A 7,857-nucleotide genomic window follows, 5' to 3' on the forward strand; every position below is an offset into this window, starting at 1 on the left:
AAAACTAAAAGGACATGGGTACTCCTAGGGCTGGGTTGAGGTGAAGGTGCATCAGACAGAAAAAAAGAAATTAAAGAAGTAAGTGTGGTGGGGGATTAAGGTGATTGTAGATAAAAGGTAAAGCACAGCTAGAGGCATCAGGAAGGGTCCAGAGTGAACATGGCCAGACTAAGCTGGGTCATGGGAGGAGAGATGGAGAGGGAGAGCAAGAGAGGAGCTGTCAACCAAGAGGGGTGGCCTGGGCCAAAAGACCAGCCAAGAGAATGGTATAGCCAAAACAGTTGAGTTATATAGGGCCAGAGGAGCTGAGGGAAAGGATAGCCCAGCACCTGGGCTGTAGAGTTCAGTGTAGCGGGCAGTATTTGCCAGCTGGGAGGTCCCTGCAACATGTAGCAATGCTGGAAGAACCTGGAAGTCAGAATCCACTTTGTGATGCTAAGAGGCATCTCAGCTGTTTGTACCAAGTTTGAGACCTCACAGTAGGTAATGTTATAGGATGAACTACTGATATAACCCCGCCCCCACTGTACATAACCCTGCACATAACCATTAAGTCTTTTCCTAACATTCTGCTCAAAACATGCAGGAGCTACTGGTTATGAACACAATGGAACCATCCATGTGAACACACTCACAAACTGGCCCTGGATAACCCTTCTGGTCTACCTCCTACCACTCTCCCCGAGTAATTCACTATTCTAGGAAGTTCAGCTCTGGACCTTATTCTATCATATCCCTGATCTCTTGTTCACTTTCTCTGTAATTTATTCTCTCCTCTCTCTTCTTGGTCAAGTCCTCTTAATTTAAAAAAAAAAAAAAAGAATTCAATCTCATCGCATTCACAGGGCTTACTAGATCCTCAAGTTTTAAAACTTCCAAACCCTGTGACCACTGAAGAATTAAGATACCCAGGTTTTTTTGTTTTTTTTTTTTTTAACCAGTTTCTTCATACAGACACTCTCTCCAGGATTCATGCATTTTATTTCCAGCTTCTAAATTCAGTGAGGATCAGGTCCTTAGTCCACTGGATACTTGGATATATTTCCAGTGTTCTCTGCCTGGCAGGCTGTTGTATAAAGCTGTTGTTTTACAATCACCTTCCAGAACAAAAGAAAAAAGAAGAAAGAAAGAAAGAAAGAAAGAAAGAAAGAAAGAAAGAAAGAAAGAAAGAAAGAAAGGAAGGAAGGAAGGAAGGAAGGAAGGAAGGAAGGAAGNAGGAAGGAAGGAAGGAAGAAAGAAAGAAAGAAAGAAAGAAAGAAAGAAAGAAAGAAAGAAAGAAAGAAAGAAAGAAAGAAAGAAAGAAAGGAAGAAAGAAAGAGAGAGAGAGAATTCTAAATATGCTATGTCTTGCTGGCACAAATCAGATCCTGGTCATTATTTATAAGGCAGGTTCAATGCTAGGCAATTCAGATCCCACACACCGAGTCTTTGTGAGACTCCTTCCCAGGTGGCCTTGTTGGCAGGGCAGGTACCTGCCTTGACTGGCAAACAGGCTTCCATATGACATTGCAAGAGCAGGTTCAGTTAGGGACTGTGATTGAATTACAGTGTTTAATACCTGTAATAGGAGCTACTTGTTCTTTTGAGAAATTTTTGAAAAATAGCCCTTTTGTTATCAGACAGTGTTGCTGAGTCAGCCAGAGAAGGCCTACTTTCCATCTAGGCCATTCTTTTATACCCTAAAATTCATTTCATACTTCTGATACTCCATGGCCCAGATAGTAAATGGGGTATGCTAGAACATGCTGCCTTTCTCCATGATTTTCTCAGCTTAACTAAATACCTACCTGGAGGGATTACAGTCAACCGATGGCCAAAACTTGAAATCCTACCCACTTGCTTATGTATACTTCATGCACCTGAATGGCTCCACTCAAATGCCCCAAAGAAAGGAGGCTGTTGTGAGAGGAGGTTGCATTACCTGCCCATCTAGTGAGATGGATTTTCATCATGAAGAATTTTAAACTGAGAAAGACCCCAAGGGCTCTTGTAAGGGGAAAGAGGTGGGTGGAAGTTCTGGCTATCTTTGCAAACTTATTCCTGCCCAGAACTCTAATATTCCCCTCTTTCATTGTCTTAAAAAGATGCCTAGAGGTTTGAAAATAGGGTGGAGTTTCAAGCTCATCCTTTTTTAACCCTTTGAGTGGCTGTGTGCTTCCCTCCAGTTGATCCCTTTGTGTTTTAAGCATAAAGTTAGTATGGACTCAGTCTTAACCACTTCCAGATAAATATAAAGCAATGAGGAATGCTATAAATTACTCACAACTTCTCCCAAAGTGAGGCTACAGTAGAGAGAGGAGAGTACTGAATACCCTAGGCATCCATTATATATGTAATCTTCCAACCGTGTGCACTGGAAGCTTCTCTTTATAGCCTCACCTTTCTTGGCAATGGAATATGCAAGCAATAGAATTCTAAGAAAGGGAATCTGTATACTAGAACAAGAACACCAAAAGTGGTCATCTCCTATTTGGATAGTTAAGAGATTCCTGACAATATTTCTTCCATCACATACATCATCATCTCCTCTGGGTGCTACCCCTTTGATATGTTGTCTAATCATGATTTAATCTCTTGAGTTCACAAATTCCTTCAAGATTCCTATAAAGCATAATTAAGCCTACTGACACCTTAGCTTAACATAGTTTTTCACACACAGTAGGCCTTCACAGATGTGAAAAGATGTTGGATGGATGGATGGATGGGCGATCATAACTGATTTGGACAAGAATTAATACTTCAGATTTCTTGGCATGCTTGCACGTTTGCAATGCCAAAATACTTAGGTTAGGTGGTTTGAGAAACACATCAAAGTATTTAAATTAGTTTCACCCCTGTCTTAGTTAGGGTTTTACTGCTGTGAACAGACACCACAACAAGGCAAGTCTTATAAAAAACATTTAATTGGGGCTAGCTTACAGGTTCAGAGGTTCAGTCCATTATCATCAAGGTGGGAGCATGGCAGCATCCAGGCAGGAATGGTGTAGGCAGAGCTGAGAGTTCTACATCTTCATTCAAAGGCTGCTAGTGGAAGACTGACTTCCAGCCAACTAGGATGAGAGTCTTAAGCCCACACCCACAGTGACACACCTATACCAACCAGGCCACACCTCCAGATGGTGCCACTCCCTGGTTCGAGAATATACAAATCATCACAACATCCATTTGTTTATTGGCAACAATCACCTAGAATTTGGGGATGAATATTAATGTGTTATTTTTATACCTCAAAATGTTCACATACTGACAATTTTGTGTGTTGAATCTGAGTAATTTAGAAGTTCCCTTTTTGCTCTCCAGTACTCTCCTTGTAGATTTTAAACCAGTAGATGTGTTAACTGGATGGATATCCCAGTGTTTGCCTACTTACTTATATCCATATGGAGAAAGAAGAGTTGCTTATAGTCATTTCTACACACACGTCAACATCTAGAGTGATGGGGAGGGTAGAAGGCAGAAGAGTGTTATATTCAGTATGCAGAGTTCCCTGGCAGCTCCTATGATAGTTACATGTCTTTTGACAAGTTCTCCTTCTGTTCTTTCAGCTGAAACATGGGATTAGTAGCTACTCTCTTCTTATAAGATGGTTGAGATAAAACATCATGACCAAAAATAACTTGGGGAGGAATTGGTTTATTTCATCTTAAAATGTGTAATCCATCATCAGGGAAGTCATGGAAGAAATATAAGACAGGAACCTGGAGGTAGGAACAGAAGCAGAGGCCATGGAGGAGTGTTACTTACTGGTTGGCTCTTCATGGCTTGCTCATCTGATTTTATATAACATTTAGTACATTTTGCTCAGGGACAACACCATCCCCAATGGGATGAACCTTCCCACATCAATCATTAATGGAAAAATACCCCCACTGGCTTATCTATGAGCCAATCTGCTAGTGGAATTTTCTTAATAAAGGGTTTCTGTTCATAAATGACCTGTGAAAGCTGACATAAAATTAGCCAGTACACCATGTTCCTCTTGGAGGCTTTCAGAGCATCACTCTTCTTGCTGGCTCTCTTCAAGAACTTTTCTGCTACAATCACCTCACAGTCTTTATCTGTCTTTTTGTGTCCCAGAAGCTTCTGTTCTGCCAGCCTTGGCATAATCATCTCCTTGTCATTCTGAGACAACAGTGGTCCCGCTGAGGCAGTACCCTCTTACCTACAACCAATGACCTAAAACTGGTGCTCCTGATGGACCATTTCTTCTCTAAGTCCACCATTTGCGTTGCCATGGCTTTCCTTATTAGGGTAGTGGTATATTAAGGGATTCTACCATCCACAAATAAATCTAACACAGCACACGTTTTCTCTGTGTATTACATCCTTTCTTCTCCTGGGGAAGAAACTATAGACTTTCAAGCTGGGAAGTCAAACATCTTGATTAAGAACTTTCCACATAGTGATCAGCAGAACTTAAACTGTGCCATCATCTCCCATTGAGTAAGTTCTCCTGAGCATCCAGGGCAATTTCTACAAGCCAAGGGCAGTCTGCCATGGTTTCCTTTATAAGAAACCACATCCTAAAAGAGACAGATAGCATGATTGTTGGGACATCTTAGAAGCTTGCCTCCTTAAGGAGCTAGTCTAGTATGAATAAAGTCTGGTATGGAAGGTTTATTTTGTAACAATGGTATTATTTCTGAAAGGAAACAATTTCCCTTCAAATTGCTAACTGTAATGTACAAGTCTATTATGATCATATCCATGTTCACCTCTAACTTTTCTGATAGCTCATTAGTGACTTTGACAATGCCTGTGACACTAACAATCAAATGAACGTGAATTCAAAGCCAGTCATCACTTGGTCTCTCTCTCTCTCTCTCTCTCTCTCTCTCTCTCTCTCTCTCTCTCTCTCTCCCTCCCTCCCTCCCTCCCTCCCCCTTCCTCCTTCTCTCTCCTCTATGTAATGAGGAGGAAGGAAAAGGCTCTAGGGTGTGGTGAAGTAAAGATTTAGGAAGGCAAAGAATCGTTCCAAGGTACTTTGCACTTTGCTTTGAACACACTAGGCATTGAACAAATGGTACTTAAGTGTCTCTTTCTTCTCCAGGAAGGAGTTAGGTGATGTTCACATTATACATAAAGAACTTTCCTGCTATGGTTTGCAAACATTGCAATAATGTACTATAGGTATTTAACAGCATCCTAGTGGTATATGTTGCAGGTGATTCAGTGCATCATCAATGCAATCATGCCTGGTTAAGGTTTCTGTATCAAGAAGCAGTAATCCCATATTGCTAAATACATGTGAAGGGCTGGCAAGATTGCTTAACAGGTCAAGGTTCTTGCCACCACATGGGATGAACTGAGCTCAATCCCTGGGCTCACATGGTAGAAGAAATAAACCAGCTACCTATTTAGGTTGTCCTATGATCGCCACACATGCACCATAGCACTTACAGTTATGTACACACACATTGAAACTAATAAATAAGCAAAGATGTAAAACAAATACAGGATGACAAGTAAAAGGATTCCTAAATTTTAAAACTGGATATGATATTTAATTTCAAGAGAATTGTTTCACCATGGTAGCAAAATGTACAACAAATGTAATGAAAAATACATTAAATATGATTCTCTGGCATGTAGAAATTTAAAAATGCCATTTATATTTATATACCATGTTAGTAGAAAGCCAGCATCTACAAAAGAAGTATGAACTGGAAGTGAAAAATTCCCCCAGAGTGTGCTCACAGGGTCTCTCCCTAGAAGGCGGATTTTCTGTGTATAGAACAGAGAAAAACATTCTGTGACATCTGTGTGATATAACACCTTCACCAACATGTCTGTAAATTTATCTCGAATGCATCTTATTTTTCTCACTTACCTTCTTATTTTTATTTTTTGTTTGAAAATGAGGCTATATTAGTCAAAACTCATGGTATAACAAGTGTGACAGTATCAAAGACAGAAGAAGGGAGGACTTGGGCTAAAGATCAAGGCATTTTCTGGAGAGTATTCAGTTGTAACCATGACATACAAAAGATCAGGTAGAGAGTAGAGTTCAATTTTCTTGAATCACAAGTAAATAGGGTCTTTTCCTATCATAGATATTAGATTCAACATAGCTGGCAAGAATCTTTATCTTTTTCTTTATCTTTGGAATCATTGATAAAAGGAGGAAATGGGCTATATTGTTATGTTTAAGTATAATTGACATCTCTCATACTGTGACCTCCACTATAACATTTGCTTATTCTCGTGTGATTCCTCATGCTACCTAAGTCCCCAAGTACACACTGAAATCTAAGTTCCTTTTAGTCAGTTTAACTAGTTCTCATGAATTGAGGGACACAATAAGATCTCAGTGCACTGCTCAGGGAAGGTCTGTCCCTCTGCTTTGTGCAGTAGGGTAGTTGACGAGCAGTTACTGAGCAGCAGCCATGTTTGTATTGTCATCTGAATGTGAAGAGTCTTCCATAGGCTTAAATGTTTCAACACTTGATCCCATCTAATAAAGCTATTTTAGGAGGGTTATGCAACCTTTAGGAGATGGAATCTCACTAAGGAAATACATCATTGGGGAGCAGGTCTAAAGATTTATAGCCTGGCCCCATTTCCTATTCTTTTTTTTTTTTTTTTTGGTTTTTCGAGACAGGGTTTCTCTGTGTAGCCCTGGCTGTCCTGGAACTCACTCTGTACACCAGGCTGGCCTCGAACTCAGAAATCCACCTGCCTCTGCCTCCCGAATGCTGGGATTAAAGGCGTGCGCCACCACGCCCGGCCCCATTTCCTATTCTTTCCCCACTTCCTGACTACAGATGCAAGTGGTCAGCTCAGGTTATGTTTCTGTTGCCATGCCTATACCACCAGGGTTGACTGGCTCTCTTTGAAACTGTAAGCTAAGATTTGTTTTGTTTTGTTTTGTGTATTTGTTGTTGGTTTTTTTTGTTTTGTTTTGTTTGTTTGTTTTTATCTCTTAGGTCACCCTAGTCAGATATTTTATCATAGTATAGCTGGTGAACTAACTAAGAGAGCATGACATTTCTCATATCTTTTCTGGAGCAGTTGGAGAGAAGGATTACAGCACCATTTTATAGCCAAGACAGGTGAACCCTATCAGAACCAGCCATCTTGTCAGGTGTCACAAAGGTTATGCACAGTCAGGATGCAGGAGCAGTGACAGACTTCTCCATCGTTCCTGTTCTCACAAGAATCACCGAAATTTGTTCCATGTAATGTTCCTTGGGGAAGACTCCTCTGGTCTCAGCATTCCTTAGTTGCCTATAGGTGCCTCTTTGAGAGGGGTGAGGCCTTATGGGTCTTCCCCTATCTGTTTTAGTATGTCTGTTGTTATTGTCCTTGTTCAGTTCATGTTTATGCAGTCATGTACCAAATGGTCAGTCCTGAAAACATACAGACAAGTAAAATTATACAGATTGGGTAGGTTGTAGTCATATACCGGAGAATGTATATACATATGGATGTTAGAACAATTAATGAGAAAGATAGCCATGAATTTGAAAGAGAACAAGGAAGGGTAGATGGGGGATTTGGAGGGAGGAAGAGAAAACAAAGAAAATCATGTAACTATATTAAAGTCTAAAACAATAAAATAAAATTAATTTAAAGACACAACAAAGATGCAAGCTTGATGTACAAGGTGTTTGGGTGATTAAGGTGAGAGAATTACAAGTTTAAAGCCTGCCTGGGCTACAAAGTGAGTTCAGTATTGATCTGAGCAGTGGGATTGTACCAAAGGGGGAGCCCTAGAAGGGGAAGCAAATTGGGAGGAGGAATATGCAAGGGGGAACTAGGAGGAGAGGATGGAGGGGGCAAGATCAGGATGTAAAGTGAGCAAAGAAAGAAGGAAGGAAGGAAGGAAGGAAGGAAGGAAGGAAGGAAGGAAGGAAG

The sequence above is a fragment of the Mus caroli genome, chromosome 7, assembly GCF_900094665.2.
Source record: "Mus caroli chromosome 7, CAROLI_EIJ_v1.1, whole genome shotgun sequence".
Classification (NCBI taxonomy): domain Eukaryota; kingdom Metazoa; phylum Chordata; class Mammalia; order Rodentia; family Muridae; genus Mus; species Mus caroli.